This window comes from Clarias gariepinus, chromosome 3 (genome assembly GCF_024256425.1).
Source record: "Clarias gariepinus isolate MV-2021 ecotype Netherlands chromosome 3, CGAR_prim_01v2, whole genome shotgun sequence".
Taxonomy (NCBI): Eukaryota; Metazoa; Chordata; class Actinopteri; order Siluriformes; family Clariidae; genus Clarias; species Clarias gariepinus.
Window position 1 is genome coordinate 42,973,267 of NC_071102.1, and position 20,425 is coordinate 42,993,691.

Here is a 20,425-nt window from a genome sequence, read left to right on the forward strand (position 1 = left end):
GTACTACTATTGACGTATAAAACATTAAATGGTCTTGTGCCACAGTATCTCAGTGAACTGCTAGTATCTTACAATCCACCATGCCTACTTCGATCAAAGGATGCAGGCTGCTTGTCAGTACCACGTATTATTAAAACTACAGCAGGGGGCAGAGCTTTTTCTTACGAAGTTATGGAATTGCCTTACAAATAGTGTTTGGGACTCAGACACAGTGTCAGTGTTTAAGTCTAGCCTAAAAACCTATTTTTTTAGCCAAGCATTTTTGTAAATTGATTTGCCTTAGGTACTGTAAAGGAGCAGATCTGGGGGACTCATGGACGTAGAGTATTATGGTGAAATGGTATGTTTAGATGCTGTCCTCCCCACTCTCATTGATCACTCAGGTTTGTTGACGGTGAGGTGATTGGTTGCTTTACATCTCAGGGAGCCCTCATGTCTGTGTTTCCTTCTGGCTCTCCCTTTTAGTTATGCTGTCATAGTTAGTCTTGCCGGAGTCCCTGCTTGCACTCTACACTACTACTGCTCTCTCCTTTCTCTCTCTCTCCCTCTCTCCTTTTTCCTCTACCTGTCTCTCTGTCGAGCTATATATGTCGCTCCTGAGCTGCCAGTGATCCAGACCTTCTCTGCCCTCTGGACCTGTCTAACTCGTCCTCGAGTCCTGTTTCTGGTTGGAGATCTCATCACATTGGTGCCCCGTGTGGTCTGCCTGGGATGCGTGTGGTGACTGGGGATGGTTCCACTTTTCCACAAAGACGGTCCCATTCTCGACTGATGCAGACAGACGTTCTCTGAGGACCTGTGTCTTCAGTCGCTCTGAAGACCTGTGTCTTCGGTCGCTGGGTTCCCTGTTGAGTCTGGTTCCTCTCAAGGTTTCTTCCTATTATCATCTCAGAGAGTTTTTTTTTTCTTGCCACTGTCACCGTCGTCCTTGGCTTGCTTATCAGGGACAGTCTTATCATTTTCATTCATACACATTCACATTTCAAACAAACTTAATTCTTTTAATTGTGTAAAGCTGCATTGCGACAATGTCAATTGTTAAAAACGCTATACAAATAGAAGTGAATTTAATTTAATGGAATTGATTATTTAGTTTTTTTCAGCCTACTCCTTGTCATACCCAATTTCTCTGAAGGTTTTCTGAATCTGCATGTTTTAGACCTGTTCTCAGCCTGCTTCTTGTGCTGTCAAAGATTCTTGTCAAATCAAATTTCTCAAATTTTTCAAATTACAGATGTCGCCATTAAAAACGCACGTTTCGAGAAAAGGAATCCCGTGATTTGCCGCGGCATTGCGCGGCTGCGCACGGCAAGCTGTGAAAATGCCCTTCATTACCTGTAAGGGGCAGTCGTGTTTCAGTCTGAAGTATTGTGTGTCTACTGAAGCTAAAAATGTGTTCTCTCTCTTAGGCACCCATTGACAGCAAGCGACGGAGCTCATAAACCTGTCGAGCTCAAACTGTAAATACTAATATGTATTTATTCTTCATTTTCTTTTATCCTTTAATGATGATACTTCTTCGACTGCGCTTTTTTCATTCAGTATTATAATTATTATTAGTAGTAGTGCTCCGAATTTTTTATTGTTATTATTCCTATTATTATTGTAACGCACCTGCACGTGTGCAAAAAGACTACAATGATGTATGATATGTTAGCCTAAAACAATTGTTTTATTGTTTTTATGTGCTTTAAATATACAATCTTGTGCAAAGTGAAAGTGAGTTGCGCGTGCGGCTTTTTGATCAAAAGGCTGATAAACGCATGCGCAGATATGAGCAGATTTATCTATAAACCAACAGACATGAAATGAAAAAAAAAATAACCACAAAAATATGTACCACTCTGAATACAATGCGACAGCACGCAAAATCCCTGGGCTTTGACTGCACTTCATTTGTTAATATTGTAGTAGTACACTAAAAAAATGCTGGGTTTCTGTAAACACATCGTTGGGTTGTTTATGCTGGGTCAAAATTCTGTGTTATTTCGGGTACTTTAATCACAATGTTGGGTTGCTTTTGCTTAAAAAAAAAAAAAAACGAAAAAAGAAAGTTCTCTGTTTTGTCCCTAGACCTTTTGTTCTGGTATTTATGCAGTAAACTCATGGGTAAACAAGATGATTTAAGAATTTAATTAAACACGAATATAAGTGGCATTTTAATTCAAATCCAACATTTTGCGGTGCAAGGGTGTCAACTTGCACGTTCTGCGATATTCCATTGTCCAAGTGTTACTGTGTGTGCTTTGCAATGTCAGACACATTCAAATGCAAATGTACGTGCATGTTATTCACAAGTTCTGACGCATGTCTTTTTGTTACACAGTGTCACTCACGACTCCAGACGTTTCATTGATTTCTTTGTGTCTTGTTTTATTTTCAACATCAAAGTACAACGGTTGTTACAGTTTCTTGCATAAATTTACTGTAGTCACGACGAGTCGTTTGCTGTGTTCTGTAGCTTTGATAGATTACAGTTACAACAACTCATTTTACTGTATCCTTTTAGCTTACAGTCTCACGATATCACAATATCACGGTCAAAAGCTTGTGTACTCCAAACCTTTCTGTATCCTTCCATGTCTTAACAGCAACTGAACAACTAACGTGCGTGATAGACATGCAGCTACATAACTGTGAGATGATGTCACAGAACAACTCATAAAATGATGTCACAATACAAATTATGAGTATGATACTTAATGCTTAACTAATAGACTAAAATAAAATAAACATAACAACAAATCACAAAAATGAAATATGGCCCTTACAGCAAATAATACCCCCTTTTCAGGTGTGAATAAGTTTCTCCACTGTGCATGGTTTCAGCAAAGTGGAGGATCTTGGATCTTGCTTTAGGCCTCTTCTTAAATTTGTGTAAATTCAAAATCTTCTGGATTCTACATTCTAAAATTGACATTGTTACCGTTTTTAATCCCTGGAATGCGATTTTTCTTATTATAACATGCATGCTTTTAAATACTCTACAATGTTAAATTTTAGATTTTATTTAAAAATAAATAAATAAACCAAATTAAATTATTCCATTTGTATTTACCCTTGTAAAATAGCATGAAAAAATGATGGGTTGTGTATTGAGCGATTAAAAACAATACAAGACATGTTACGATAAGGACTATCTCTTCCATTCCAGTGATTAAAAAACGGCTCACCAGCCGTGCCTAATTCCGTCATGTCATGTGTCCTCCTCTTTAATTTTCCTCGTAGTCTAAATCAGCGCTCAGCCGCACGCAAAAAGTTTTCCAGAGCGCACCGGCAGAAGTTGACTGATGATTGTGAATGCGTCGGGAAAAACACGTTTGCCATCATTTTCTGACGCGTTCACCAAAAACAATACAGAACAGTGCACCTTATTTGCTTATTATTGATAGCTTATTTGCTTTCAAACATTTACAAAATCATAACGTTTTTTCGTTATTGTAAGTGTGCTTAAATAAAAGTCTTATAAAGACTATGTAGTCTTATATAGTTTATTATAGTTTTTGCACATCAATCAGAGTCCTCATCTGTTACATTTTTTGAGGACAATGGGTTTTTTAGCCTGTCACAGCGTGCACAAAATCAATATCACTCCTCGCTCACTAGTTAGGCGTCCTCCCCTTCAGATATGCGAAGAAGCGGGGCTTAGTTAGAATTAGGCACTGCTGGTGAGCTATCCTTGCTAATGATCCCGGGCTTGCACCCCGCACTATAAAATCCTCAGGGTTTGTTGGGTGACAGTGGATTTTACTACATGGTGCGAGTGTGACGCGCGCGCAACAACGCGGAAGTGCGGCATTCAAGCGGGGCAAATGGAACGCGCCCCAGGGACTTCAAACGTAGCGAGAGATGGGAGAAGTCTAATCAGCACGCAACTGCACCAAAACGTTTTCTCAAGCGCGGAGGAATGTTGTTGTACTAAATAATATTTATGCAAAAAGGGCCTCTTATTCCTATTAATCCTGGGTTGTCGCACCCTCCCCAGGTGTGAATCAGCTGTTCTCATCTATACATTCAGAGAAACTGAAATGGACCTCTCCACACTTTAAAACCCTCTTGAATCTGAGGCTCTTCTGGAGACTTTCAGTGATTTAAATTTGTGTAATTTTAATCTTCTAAAGTTGACATTGTTACCGTTTTAAAGTCTTCTAAAGTTGACATTGTTTACAAAAGACCTTTTATTTGGGGTTTAGTGACTGATGTGCCTAACATTTTTTAGCAGATCCTCTGTTTCACTACATAATCCTTGACTTTTCATGAGTATGTAAGACCTCTTGACACCTCTCTCTTTATCTCTGCAGACCAAATCATTAGCACGTCCCTCCCCAAAACAGCGCAGCAATTTACTTTCTTTCCATTTACTTACATCTGAACTGAGTCGTTTACATAAGACAATGATCAATAGCTCATCATATCTATTTATTCACACAGATGTTCCTGTTTTACATGGAAATTTACAGGCTTGTTACAAAATGATTGTCTCTGACAGAGCCATCAGAACAGTGGCAGCTGGAACACCTAAAACGCATGCAGGATTATTTGTTTATAATCTAAACATTTCTAAACGTGGGCTATTGTTATTTACTTACAATATTTGTTAATTTAATTTAAATGGGGTTTGGCCTCCGGGATATTGAGCATCATGATCCTCAACTTTACTTTCTGCCACGGCGTGCGCCTGTGATGGGTGTGCGCTCAAATCTACTATCGCTACTCGCTTACTCCGTAGGCTCCCTGAATAGGTGGTAAAGGGACAGAGCCGCCTATTCGCGCCGGCTGGCGAGAATTAACATTAATAAGATTGCGGGCTTATAGAGTTACTGCATTATGTTTTAAGAAATTCTTAATTGAGATTTTTCTCCTAATTACGTGCCCACAAATACTTTGACATACACTTATCAACAGAAATTCTCCGTGTTATCATGAATTGCTTTTTATATGAATGTTTCATATGAGACGCGTGCACAAACACATACTTATATAATATATTTACATACAAACACATGCTGTATACACATAAAAACATAATATATTCAATAAATTTGTGAATTACACTCAAATTACATTTTAGGCAGAGACGTCTGCTCAGTCCTGTTAAATAGTTTTAAACCTTAATTCTGCCAATTCCCCCATCCGCGAAACCGGTTTGATAACATCAAAGGTGAAAAGAGGGATGTGAGCGCGCTGTCTCGTTGTATATATATATACTGCACTATATACTATATCGTTATGTACTGCACACACACACACACACACACATATATATATGTATATATATATATATATATATATATATATATATATACGTATATATATATATATATATATATATATATATATATATATATATATAGTTCATTCATGTCTTCTGATGATGGCGACACATTTTTACGTTTTAAATAAGACATGTTGGCATATTCACGAATCAGGACATTTACATAGTTAACACTATCAGATTATAAGGTAGCCTACTATCAGGTAATTAAATTAATTTAAGACCATTTAAACTGAGGCATTGCCGCGTCTTTTATTAATTTGTTCCTGTTAAGACATTACAAAAACTATATAAGAAACTTACTATGAATTTCAAAGCACGAATTTGGGCATCTCATTTCATCCTTATGAAAATAATATGAAGCACATATGTGGAGGTATTCAAGTACTTTTATGTTGAAGGTTAAAAAAAAAAAAAAAAAAAGAAGCTGAGTCCGGAAGCAACGTGAGGTAGGGCGGAAGAGAGCCGAGGCGGAGGCGGAGCGACAGTTTTTGTGTTTTTTTATGAGTGGCGCAAAAAACGGGAGCAACAAAGAGCACCATAGTGGCGAGAGAAGTAAGACAGTGATTTTCATGACTCATTTTTGTACGGGAATTGCAGTTAGAGAGTATCAAGGTGAGCTGCCGAGGAGCTGGACCGAGCTTGACCTGCTGCGGCTCGATGGAAGGAGTGAAAATTGCTGTGTGACCGAGCTGAACACCAATGTGATACGAAAGGGGCGTCGCTCACCGCGTTTGCTGAAAGTGTGCTGCGTGAGTGTTTGTCTCTTTCTGAAGAGTGAGTTTGCGCTCTATTACAGTGACACTTGTGAAACTACTCAGTCAGTATCTCCGCGCTATTAAAAAAAGGGAGAAGTGGACTCCAGAGCGGCTGATTGTTTTTTTTTGCAGCTGTTGCTTCGAGTGAGTTCTCCGCGTGCTGTTTTGGCGCGTTGCTGCCGCCGTGCAAACCGCTTTGTCGACGGTTCTGTTTTTTTTGGGTCTTATGCTCTTGCTGAGGGACTTATTTTTCTCCTTTTGCTTCTACGATTTTAGGATGGACCTTTTGGACATGTAACAGAGTTTCTTGTCTCAGGACTAAATATTTTTCTTATTTTTGTCGTCTCCAAAGGGAGGACTCTGGGACAGACTTTCTGAACTGGGACTTGAGCTTGCGTTGGACTGCAACTGTCCTTGTCCTTGTGTGGAATTATTTGCTTGGACAGCGATTTCACTTTTTGCTGGATTTTTTTGTTGGGACTGTTCTTTCTTGTCTTTGAGAGACGTTTCCTATTAGTTACCCTGCCATATATGGACATTTCAGTACCAGCTCTGATTACAGCAGACTTAATCAGGTCACGTTTAAGGACGCTTATCCTCTTCCCCGTGTGGAAGAGTCGTTGGATGCTTTAGGAAAGGCCAAGTTGTTTTCCACACTTGATCTCACGGCAGGTTATTTTCAAGTGGCAGTAAGTGAATCTGACCAGGAGAAAACTGCTGTCACCACACCATTCGGGTTGTTTGAATGGACTCGGATGCCGTTTGGTTTATGCAATGCTCCGGCCACCTTTCAACATCTGATGGGCGTAGCGTTGGGTGACCTGGCTTTTGATGTTCTCTTAATCTACCTGGATGATATTATTGTGTTCTCTAAAGACTTTAGAAGTCATTGCGAGAGATTGGAGCTTGTTTTCTCCAGATTAAGGCGGCATGGGCTGAAGCTGAAACCAAGTAAATGTTTCCTCTTTAAACCAGTAGTCCGGTTCCTAGGGCACATAATTTCTGCTAAAGGAATTCAGGTAGATATGGACAAAGTTCAGTGTTTGGATGCGTGGCCAACACCCACAAATGTTAAGCAGGTTAGGCAGTTTTTTGGGATTTATGAGCTATTATCGCCGTTTTGTCCCAAGGTTTGCACAACTGGCAAAACCCTCTAGTGGGAAGAGGTAAAAAATGCTCTAGTGGGAAGAGGTAAAAAAAACAATACATCAGAACCGTTTACCTGGAATGAGGAATGTCAGGCTGCATTCAGCCAACTAAAGAGTAGTCTCATAGCACCTCCGGTGTTGGCTTACCCTGATTTCCAGTGTCCGTTCATATTGACAACAGATGGGAGCCGTAATGGTCTGGGGGCCATACTTAGTCAAAAGCAGGGGGGTATAGAACGCGTCATTGCATACGCGAACCGAGGCCTGAAAGGATCTGAAAGAAATTATAAATACTATAGTGCCTTCAAGTTGGAGTTACTTGCCCTTAAGTGGGCAGTAACCGAGAAATTCAAGGAGTACCTCATGTTTGCTAGGTTTCAAGTAATCATGGATCACAACCCTCTCCGATACCTGGAAACAGCCAATCTCGGGGCAGTGGAGCAGCGTTGGGTTGCTCAGTTAATAGAATTTAACTTTGAGGTTTGCTACAAGCCAGGCAGGCAAAACATTAATGCTGACGCTCTTTCTAGGATTCCTTGGGGTATAGAACCTAAGAAAGATGATGCAGGAAAACATTTTATCCGATTGACCTTAGATGAGGTACGAGCATGCTTGTGGCCAGGTAAAGACGAGGAAGAAAGTGAGCCCACGGTCCAAACTGCCACGCAAGCAGTCATAAAGGCGGGTGTGGATGGGTATAGCTGGTCATCTATTTGTGAGCAACAGAAAAAGGATCCCTGTATAGCACCGGTGTATACTGCTGTGCTTGAGAACAAGGGGATAGTGGCACATAGTTTCCGAAGTATGGGGGCCCAGCAAAGGAAGTTAGCCAGACAACTTGAGCGTCTGAAACTAAAGCATCAAGTGCTATACAGAGTAATTACAGATCTAAGAGATGGAGAGGAGATTTGGCAATTAGTAGTACCACGCTCTTTGCAAATGAAAGTGTATGAAGGAGTCCCTCTATGACCAGTGATATACCGGCGTGGGTAACCCAGTGTCGGAGATGTACTTTGGCTAAGGATGTGTTTCCCAAAATTCATGCTCCTATGACTTGCACCAACGTAACCGCACCCTTAGAAGTTCTTGCTATGGATTATACCATGCTTGAGAGATCAGCAGGGGGCTATGAGAACGTCTTAGTGCTCACTGACATGTTTACCAGGTTTACAGTGGCGGTGCCAACTAAAAATCAGACTGCTATTACAACTGCCAGAGCCCTTGTACGACACTGGTTTGTCTGTTATGGCACGATTGCATTCGGATCTGGGGAGGTGTTTTGAGGCAAGCGTAATTAAAGAGCTCTGTAAGTTGTATGGGATCAGCAAGAGCCGCACCAGTCCATATCACCCGCAAGGGAACGCGCAGTGCGAGAGATTTAATCGTACTATGCATGACATGCTGCGGACGTTACCTGCTAAAAAAAAAAGGGATTGGAAGACTTACTTACCTGAACTTGTAATGGCCTACAATAGCCATGTTCATTCGTCGACAGGCTACTCTCCATTTTATTTAATGTTCGGACGAGACGCAAGGCTGCCCATGGACGTCCTAGGCGGAAAAGACCTTATCGATGAGGAAGCAGATGATTTGGATGAATGGGTGAAGAATCATCATGAACGCTTGAAGATTGCAGCGGAGACTGCAAAAGCAACTGCCCAAGAAGCTTCCAGGAGAAGGAAGAGAGTCTATAATCGCAAGACTGCAGGTGCGCTCATCAGACCGGGTGACAGAGTATTGCTGCGTAACCACAAGGTTAGGGGACGGAACAAAATTCAGGATAAGTGGGAGTCTGTACCATATTTGGTAGTACGGCAGAATCACCCGGATTTACCTGTGTTTACTGTACGTCCTGAGGTAGGGGGTCCTGCCAAGGTAGTTCACAGAGAACAACTTAGACACTGTACCTTTCTCACTCCCACAAAACAGGTTACACATGCTGAAAAAGAAATAGAGCTGCCAGAAACAGATGTTGACACATATGACATTGTTTACACTCCGTGTCCCACACACCTTCAGAACACAGGCTTATGGGAACAGGGGGGTAGTGTAGGTAAGGTTAAAGGGGTGGAATCTGAACAAGAAGTAGAATCTGTAGACTCTAACATTCCAGAAGATGACATACAGGGGGTACCATGTCTAAGACGTTCTAAACGAGAGACACAGGGTAAACTGCCCATAAGATATAGAGATGATTTTATTATGTAAGTCGGGGCTAGAGTGTTAAGGCATCTAAGAGAGAAAATGGCAATTTGTTTGTTGGTTTACATCAAGAGAATGTTAAATGTTGACAATGTTGTGGTGCTGAGACTGTTGTATGTTTTTATTTTTTTTAGGAACTGGCCTGCCTGAAATGTCATGTATATGGCAGGGTTTAGCAGGGGGGAATGTGGAGGTATTCAAGTACTTATAGGTTGAAGGGTAAAAAAAAAAAAAAAAAAAGAAGCTGAGTTTTTTTTGAGCGGCGCGAAAAAACGGGAGCAACAAAGAGCACCATAGTGGCGAGAGAAGTAAGACAGTGATTTTTATGACTCATTTTTGTACGGGAATTGCAGTTAGAGAGTATCGAGGTGAGCTGCCGAGGAGCTGGACCGAGCTTGAGCTGTTGCGGCTTGATGGAAGAAGTGAAAATTGCTGTGTGACCGAGCTGAACACCAACGTAATACGAAAGGGGCGTTGCTCACCGCGTTAGCTGCGTGAGTGTTCTTTCTGAAGAGTGAGTTTGCGCTCTATTACAGTGACACTTGTGAAACTACTCAGTCAGTATCTCCGCGCTACTAAAAAAAAGGAGAAGTGGACTCCAGAGCGGCTGTTGCTTCGAGTGAGTTCTCCGCGTGCTGTTTTGGCGCGTTGCTGCCGCCGTGTGGATACGAACGGCATTGTGGATTCTTTGTCGACGGTTCTGTTTTTTTTGGGTCTTATGCTCTTGCTGAGGGACTTATTTTTCTCCTTTTGCTCCTACGATTTTAGGATGGACTTTTTGGACATGTAACAGAGTTTCTTGTCTCAGGACTAAATATTTTTCTTATTTTTGTCGTCTCCAAAGGGAGGACTCTGGGACAGACTTTCTGAACTGGGACTTGAGCTTGCTTTGGACTGCAACTGTCCTTGTCCTTGTGTGGAATTATTTGCTTGGACAGCGATTTCTCTTTTTGCTGGATTTTTTTTGTTGCTTTGGACTGAGATTAAGAATGCTTTGGATTAAGAATGCTAAAAAATAGAAAAGAGCACCTTGTCTTTCTTGTCTTTGAGAGACGTTTCCTATTAGTTACCCTGCCATATATGGACATTTCAGTACCAGCCCAGTTCCACGGTCAGGTAAAATGCGATCTTGAGTCATGACTCTTGCCCAGGTATGTTGATTAATTTATAAAAATCTGCAAAGTGAAACTGCTAACTGTTGGGTTAACCTTATATCATTTGAGTTTTTGTGAGAATTGGTTCCATGTTTTGTACTGTTGTGGGAATTACAAAGAGACTGGAACTGCCAGTGTATTCAAGTGACATTAATTTTATTTATTCAATTACAGTTTAATGTTTGAGCTGAACAATTCCATTTTTATGCTTGGTGAGTTTTCTTTTACACCTTTAAAATTTCTGTTCCATTTCATATAATAAATTGTAAAGTCTGTTATCTTGAAGTAGGGGCATTCCTCCTGTCTTGTGGGCTGATAGAGGTAGGAAGGTTTGACTTCTTACTCTGTGGGCTACCGTGTAGATTGGGTCCAGAGGTTTAATCCTCATCAGTCGTGTTTACAAAAGGTAAAGCACACGCAGCAAGGCAGATAAAAACACGCTTAAGTAACATAAGTACAGGAATTAAACGTACTAGGGGTTGGAGACCTAGATCTTGTCATTCACCTAGTCGTCCAAGATATATCACAGGGCATAGTCTTACCCCTACACTGTAGTGAAATTTTACTGCTACACATACATTGTATATGAGACGCGCAGGCAGACACACACAAACTCTCCGGACACACACACACACAAACACACACACATACCTTAAAATATATAAAAAAAAATAACCAGAGCTCCGCCGTCTATGCGAGAACGGACGGGATTCTGGAAACTAAAAAAAAAAACTTAAAGATGTTCTCGGGGCTTACTGTATGCCCTTACCGAGGATTATAGGAAGAAAGAGTTTGTGCTCTGTGTGCTTTAACCCGAGAGGGCGTGCTAAACTGTTTATGCGCGGCACAGCCCCTCGCGCGAGCCGTCGTTACTGTACATACATATCCACAAATACTTTAACAACATACACTTATCATGAACTGCATTAAATATGAATGTTACATATGAGACACGCGCACAAACACATACTTATATAATATATTCATGCAACGAGATCTCCAATCTGAAGCGGAGCACCAGGATGAGTCAGACAGTTCCAGAGGGCAGAGGGGGATCACTGACAGCAAACACCAAACATTAAAATTTTAACCTAAAAATTATTCAGTGTTTCATCATTTTCTGGTTTGGAGGTGTTATCTGCGGCAGACATGACTGTTCAACAAAATGGCGGATGTTTAGATTCTGAATCACGTGACTGCAAGAGCTCTTTTGAGACGCCTATAGAGATGAGGACGGAGTAAGAAAGAGGCGTCAATCACACGTCTGTATGTCTGTTCTAATGTAAAGAAAAGGAGGGGACCAAGCTGAAATACAGAGGTGTGATAACACAGTGCTAAGTGCACTACTTTACTTCTGTATCTACTGCTAGTGTCGTGTAGAAGCTCATAACTGCTTACAAGTGCAGTACGAGTGAAGGAGGAACAGGCTGATTAATGCAGTTAATTTTTAAGTTCATTAGAAGTGTAAGATCGATTTGTTTTGTATTTATGAGGATATTTTTGGTCTAAACTCTACACCTGGTGGATTTTCAAGTGTCAGCTGTCTGAAGGCTGATGTCACCGTGTTTTACAGAATGTGGAGAAATATTACAGTAGCAGCAATCCTCATGTTACTGACAGGTAAACTTTTCACATATTTCAGCTCTTTCTACTGTTTTTATGTGCTGTTGTGTCACTACTGTAACAGTTCAGGAAAGCTCTCAACATGTCTGTGTGTTTGGAAGTGTTTGAGCAGATAAAATTAAAAATGTGAATTCTCCAAAAACGTACATAAATCAAAATATTATATTTTATTATAAATGTAGAAAATAATCAATTAATGTCCTCAACTTTTATTTATTGAGTTTATTGGTACTGTTTTATAAACCCGGATGAAGTTTATGAACTGTTTCAAACTAAGTTCTATTTTTAACGTTTTCACACGTTCTTGGCTCTCGTGCTGTGTGTGACTGAGAACATGTGTGTGCATGAGTCATTGCTTTATGTGTTTAATATTGATTTGTGCTGTGTGTGTGTGTGTGTGTGTGTGTGTGTGTGTGTGTGCGCGCGCACGCGCGTGTGTGTGTGTGTGTGTGTGTGTTCCAGGAGTTCAGGCTCAGCACAATGTAACTCTCTCCTCTCAGAGTCTCTGTGCTGTTACTGGATCTACAGTAAAAATCCCCTGTACATTTACAACACCTGATCACTCGAGTGTCACACAGAGAGAGTGGTATCGAGTCCAGAGCTCTGAAGGAGAACCACAAGACCTAAACACAGATCCACAATACTCAGGACGAGTGTCTGTAAGCACAGTGACGTCTGACTGTGAGCTGACAGTGAGGAATGTGAGAGTGAGTGACTCTGGAGTTTATAACTTTAGATTTAAAACACAGAGAAGTGACTGGATATCAGCCTCATCTGGAGTTCATCTGACTGTTACAGGTAACACACACACACACACACACACACACACCCTGAGGTGTCAAGATTAACGCATTAACACGCTTGATTAATTTACACATTTTAACGCGTTATTATTATTATTTTTTTTTACCCGGCTCTGTATGATAACGACACATTTAATGTAAATAATAAGATGACTGAGGAAACATCACCATGTCTGCAGTATTTTTATTATAAAAAGCTTCTACAGTAGATGGAAGTTTGGATAAAACCAAAGTTATGTGCTCGAGCTACCTTCAAGGGAACTATTGTTACAAGAGAACATAAAATGTAAGATGTGATAGAGGTGGCTCAAGAGGCTCTAAGTAGTTGAATTTTGAGCCCCATCATAAATGTACATATTGAACTTAAATATTATATCTAAATATTAAATATAAATGTTACAAGTAAATAAACATAAAATATAAATATAAGTATTAAATATAATCCCAAATCATGAATTTTAGAACTTGAATGATTTTTTGTTTATATTGTAACGGGTGGATAATTCAATAACCTGGTTACACTAAACAGGATCTTTAATCTAGACTCTGGTAAAGCGCGAGCCGCTCAGAACAATAAAAGACACACAACCAACATACAAAGTAATAATAATAATAATAATAATATTTACAAAATATATAAAACCAGATATTGTGTAAGTGAGTGGAATTATTGTTCGGATTATTTATGAAGGGTGGAGTGTGAGGTGGGAGAGCTGGATCGGCTTTTTGAGCCCCATCATTAGTGGGTTGCCACACCCCATACTACCGAAAGACTGCATGCAGGTCCCATTCGAGAGATTTTAATTCTAACATTGGTTAAATATTAATATTTGAGATTAAAAACTGCATAATGTTTCCTCTAACCAGTTTGTTCTTCACTTCTATTCCAACATTGCATTTTTATAATACAAGTAAATCTGAGCATTTAAATGTTTTTATTAATTGTGATTAATCACAAACTATGGGTTAATGAGTCGAAACTCGAGTAAATCAATAGATACAAAATTTGACAGCACTAATAAACACCACAACAACAATAACAATAACATGTTTAACTCTTAATATAACACCAAACTCTTGATTGTTTGCAGATCTGAAGGTTACATACAGCAGTAATTGGTATAAATGGCTGAGCTGTATCACCACCTGCACTCTGTCTAATAACCCCACTTACATCTGGTACAAGAACGGAAAGCGTATTACTGATCAGAACAGAAATTATGACTATCTGTATATCAGTAGTGGGGATGCAGGCAGCTACTCCTGTGCTGTAGGAGGACATGAGGATCTTCGCTCTCCTGCTGTCTGTAAGAACTCACTTTACACTTCACTCACTCTGTCATCATCTTACTGCAGATTTATGTTTATAGGGCAACAATTGTAAAAAAGTGTAATACTCTTTTCTCTCATTTCTTTTTTAGTAGTAGAGGCTACTGTATAATACTGGGATACAGTTAGATACAGTAGTTTGCCGTAAATGGAGAAACACAAGGGTGAAGGGTTGCCAGGTTCATACAATACTCAGTTATTTTTAGAACAGTGTTAAAGATGTGAAAACACATCTACTCATGGCATTTTAAACTGATTTAAAACAGTGACGCCTGACTTTTTGAAACACGATCTTAGGTCTGAGGCTTTTTTTTAAATCACTTTTAATAATATTCACAAAGAAATAATTCTCAAGGAATCACAAAAAAATCTAAACAGTTTCTACAAACATCCTGTATGCCAAGTCAAAGGATTAAATCTATCTACAATGTACAGAAACATTTGTTGTTTTTACAACATTTTACATTTTACCTGCTATCTGTTAGACTGCAATAAACTCACAAGATTCATGAGTAGATTAAGATTGCTGTTCTCATTTTGTGTTTCAGGTGTTTATGATGAGAAGAGCTGCTGGAGTGTGACTTACTCCACACAGACTATCTGCTCTCTGATTGACTCATCAGTGGACATACACAGTTATTACACCTTCCCTAATCGTTTAAAAGTCACAAAAGTGGTGTGGTTCATTAAAGTGCAGGCTGATGGTGTTGAGCCTGTGGATGTGAGAGAGGATGAGGAGTATCAGGGCCGAGTGCAGTACACACAGAGCTCCCAGAATAACTGTAGTCTGAGAATCACTAACCTGACAGAGAGAGACGCTCAAACATACAGATTCAGATTCTACACTGATGATCCTAAAGGCAAATACAGTGGAAAACCTGGAGTCTCTCTGACTGTTACAGGTAAGGATAATAGGAAAACAATAAGTTTAGTCATATAAAATTCCATATTTGAAAACAATCTCAACACATGTTTATTATTTGCAGATCTGAAGGTTACAGTATCAGACAGCAGTAATGGGTATAAGAAACTGACCTGTAAAACCACCTGCACTCTGTCTAACAACCCCACTTACATCTGGTACAAGAACGGACAGCGTGTTACTAATCACAACAGAAATGATCTGTATATCAGTAGTGGGGACGCAGGCAGCTACTCCTGTGCTGTAAGAGGACATGAGGATCTTCGCTCTCCTGCTGTCTGTAAGAACTCACTTTACACTTCACTCACTCTGTCATCATCTCACTGCAGGTTTATGTTTATAGGGCAACGAATGTTTAATACTCTTTTCTCTTTTATTTCTTTTTGTTACCAATTGAAACTATTGCATTACCGTTAGATATTTATTTATTTTCCTGAATATTTGTTTTATGTTTTAGTACAAATTTTACCTGAAAAAAACCTTAAATGTAAATATTGAACTTAAATGTTACATATAAATATTAAATATAAATTACACAAGTAAATAAACATAAAATATAAATGTAAGTATTAAATCTAATCCCAAATCATGAATTTTAGAACTTTTTAGAATGATTTTTTGTTTATATTGTAACGGGTGGATAATTCAATAACCTGGTTACACTAAACAGGATCTTTAATCTAGACTCTGGTGAAGCGCGAGCCGCTCAGAACAAGAAAAGACACACAACCAACATAAACAACAACCCAAAGTAAACAATAACTAAACAAAAGAGGTGCAAAACCAACAAAAAAGACTACTACTAATAATAATATGTACAAAATGTATAAAACCAGATGATGTGTAAGTGAGTGAAATTATTGTCCAAAATCCGGATTATTTATAAGGGGTGTGGAGTGTGAGGTGGGAGAGCTGGATCAGCCTCACTGGAAGTGTTGGTAATAATCCGGGAGCATGATTTTGGATCTGGAGTGAAGTGGTGAAGCAGACGGGGGGTGATTTATAAGCAAGCTTCAGTCACCAAGATCATTTTATAATTATTTTTAGTACCATCCTGTATTCTAAAGGAAAGGGAAAATTTTTTAATCAGACAGGATTTTTCTATAATCTACAGGACAATTTTCACTCTGTTCTTGTAATCTCAGAAAAACAAGAGATAATAAATTATTTTCACAACATTTCACATGTGGCACCAGTTAGATAAACTCACATGCAGTGATTCATGATTGGATTTACACTTCTGTTCTCATTTTGTTTGTCAGGTGTTCCTGATGAGAAGAGCTGCTGGAGTGTGACTTACTCCACCCAGACTATCTGCTCTCTGATTGGCTCATCAGTAGACGTACACAGTTATTACACCTTCCCTGATCGTTTAAAAGTCACAAAAGTGGTGTGGTTCATTAAAGAGGAGACTGGTGTTGAGCCTGTGGATGTGAGAGAGGATGAGGAGTATCAGAGCCGAGTGCAGTACACACAGAGCTCCCAGAATAACTGTAGTCTGAGAATCACTAACCTGACAAAGAGAGACGCTCAAACATACAGATTCAGATTCTACACTAATGATCCTAAAGATCCTAAATACACTGGAGAACCTGGAGTCTCTCTGTCTGTTACAGGTAAAGTCATACAAATATAGAGATAAGATAAACTGAAGTAATTATTAAACTAATTTATTATATTTTACAGATCTGAAGGTTACAGTATCAGACTGGAGAGACCAGTACATGACACTGAGCTGTATCACCACCTGCACTCTGTCTAACAACCCCACTTACATCTGGTACAAGAACGGACAGCGTGTGTCTGACTGTAAATCTGCCTCCTGCTCTGTAGCTGCAGTCAGTGGTGCGGTCAGTTACAGCTGTGCTGTTGAAGGCCATGACAGTCTCCTCTCTCCTCCAGTGTGTGAGTGTGGATTTTCCTCTTCTCAATCTATAAGTATCATACACAATTTAAAAAATGATCAATAAAGTCTATCTATCTATCTATCTATCTATCTATATATCTATCTATATATATATATATATATATATATATATATATATATATATATATATATATATATATATATATATATATATCAGTGTCTGAGGCACCATTAACTGTAGTACAATTAAATGAAATTCAGTTGTTTTTTTTTAGGGCTTTGTGGCAAAATAAATATGGGAAATTGAGTTTGAAAGGTGGGAGGAAATATGCGTAAATCATAAATATCAGTTTCTGTTGAGTACAAATGTTGTTATACATGTTTATCATGAGGCGTCACAAAGGCATAGTGGTTAGCACTCGCACCTCTAGGGTCCAGCGTTCGATTCCTTCCTCGGGTCTGTGTGCATGGAGTTTGCGTGTTCTTCCCATGCTTGGTGGGTTTCTTCTGGGTACTCCAGTTTCCTCCCACAGAGCAAAGACATACAGACTAGGATGACTGGTGTTCCCAAATTTCCTGTAAAAATTGGCCAAAAAAGTGTGTGTGTGTGTGTGTGCGTGTGTGTGTGTGTGTGTGTGTGTCTTGCAATGGACAAGCGCCCTGTCCAGGGTGTACCCTGCCTCATACCCTGGGATAGGCTTCAGGCCCCAGCAACCCTGTGTGTGCAGTATAAGCGATTTAGAAGTTGAATGAATGTTTATTATGCCTGCATTATTATGTACATAAGCATTCACTATTTTCAAACATGCCATAAAAATTTATAAATAAATAACATTACAAAAAATATTTGCATGCCTGAAAGAAAACAAAGAATCTACCAGTAGAACTCTGGCATATTCTTCAGCACACTCACTAAAAACTCCAACTGCTTTTCTTATAAAACTGCACAAATCTTTTTTTTTTTTTTTTTTTTTTTCCCGGCCTGTCAGTATCACAGATAACACATAGAGTGTATGTGTAGCTGTTCTATCATCATTCACAGCCATTTTTTTTTTTTGTTTGTTTTTTTTGTTTGTTTCCCATATTATAATAGACAAGACCGGGGGACCAAAAAAAGAGAAGAGAGTAAAAAGAAAAAAAAAAAAAGGGAATAAAAATAAATAAACAAACAAACAATTGAGGGGAAAAAAAAAAAAAAAAAAGGGAAAAGAGAAGAAAAAAAAAAAGGGAGGGGGGGTGGGAGGGGGGAGAGAATACAATCAAAATTTGCTTCCGCACCTGCCGAAGAAAAAGAGAAAAAAAACAACAGAAGACACAACAGCAGAGAAACCGCAGCCACAACCAACACCTGCACGACTCGCGGCAAACCACAAATCCCAAAACCTGTTGATTAATAAAATATTTTGAAATAAACATTTTGTTTTGAAGCAACAGCAAAGACAGTGTGTGTGTGAGCACCTGTTTGTACACCAGTGTGAACGTTTGTGTGCACACCTGTGTGTGTGAGCGCGCTTGTGTTCATAGGGCTCCTCCATGTAAATGTTTAATAGTGTGTGTGGGGGACCACAGTCCCGTCTCGCGAGGCATGGAGCAGATACAGCGGAGACACGGGTCCCAGACATCCAGAGGCCCCCCAGAGCACAGGAGTCTCAGGAGAACCACCGCAGGGACAGCCCCCCCACCCCGAAAGGGGCAGCGGAGAGCCCAGAGGGGGGTCATCTAGCAGCCCCAGTGTAGACGCCCCAGGGGGCCGTGGTGACAGGACCGCAGGCTCCGCCGGTGGTCGTCCACTCCGAGGCAGTCCGGTCCCTGGGTCCAGAGATCCCAGGGCCCCCCCCATCCACCAGCCGGTGCCCAGCCAAGCCAGGAGCGCCAGATTCCGCCCAGCGACCGCCGCGAGTGAGCCAGCGCTCACCCGAGCGCCCCGCCCCGGAGCCAGAAACCAACAACCCACCAGCGGCTGGGAGCACCCCACAGCTGTGTGTGGTGGCAAAGCAGGGGGGGCCTGGGATGTTGAGAGAGGTGGAGTCTAGGACCTGACCTGACACCTAAACGTAGACAGCCAGGCACACACATACACAAACATACATTCCCACCCTCATACACACAAACAAATATTCACACACTCACACATGTAGACAGAAAGACCCCCCCTGGTCCCCGCAGCAGCGGAAAGGACCACCAGCCCAGACCCCGACCGAACGGCCAGCTCCTCCTCTCAGCCCCCGGCCCTGGACCGCGGATAGAGAACGGGGGTGTGGAAAAAAGGAAGACCCCCGCTTCGCTCCTCCCGCTCTAATGTAGTGTTGGTGTGTGTTGTTCTAAAGTGCTTTAAAACAAGGGAGGGGCAAAACACTAACCACCCTAAAACTGCACAAATCTGAATCTAACACTAATGATTTTTTTCCAGTAGAGTGTTTCCACGCCAAATACGGACAGTGTTTATTTTATTACTCTTTAGTGAAATTTACTTTGTAGAAATGTTTCAAAAGTATGTTTTCTTATTGCATTTTTTGTATTTGCCCAAACATATTTGCACAGTACTGTAAGTAAAACAGCTGTTTGATTTTACTGATCGTACTGGAGAATGAGTTCTTCTGGTCACACTTTCTCCTTTCTGTTCTTATGCAAAACCCAGAACCGTACAGTACATTAGTTTCTATTTTGTTTTGTTCCACCTGAAATCTGGTCTGTTACATATGTTGTTCCCTTTCAAAGGCTACACTCGATGCTGCGTGAAAACGCTATGGGAACATCTTGTCATGTTGCCGGTTGTGAAGCATGTGTGTACCAAACACGCCAAATTTTTGGCTTTTATAACCTCGGTCAGGTGACGTCATCTGATAGGACGCACCTGCAGGTTATAAATAGGAGTGAACCGGAAACATTCTTTAGATTCTTGTCTTCACCTTGTCTAGTTGTGAGCGTGTTGTGTCTAACCAACAAAAATAAGTGTTTAACTCACCGATAATGGCAGAGTTTAAACGAGATGTCCCTCCGTGTGTATAATCCATATCGGAGGGCGATCTCTACACTTTACTGCTTCGATTAAGTGCTACGCGCGCGCCTCGCATTCCTTGAGAATCTTCGAGCCGCCGTGCATTCCTGGGGCTTAAACTCGTGCATCCGGCAGAGCAGTGAGAGACGGATTTAAAACTCCTTTCTTTCGCGTTCTCATCGGATCGGGAAATCCCTCTGTCCGCTCGCAAGCGCGCGCTGCGCTTCTTGTGAATGGGCAAGGATAAACATCCTCTCTTGCTTCCGCGGAGATGGTAATAGGCTCTAAGCACTTAAAAATAATAATTAAAAAAAAAAAAAAAAACATAGACGGCAGGTTCTGTCGG

General features: G+C 40.5%; 1 pseudogene; it reads left to right on the forward strand.

The window, feature by feature from the left end:
- The first annotated feature begins 11,980 nt into the window (after positions 1 to 11,980).
- Positions 11,981 to 20,425, forward strand: part of LOC128518715 (sialoadhesin-like) — a 197,834-nt pseudogene continuing 189,389 nt past the window's right edge.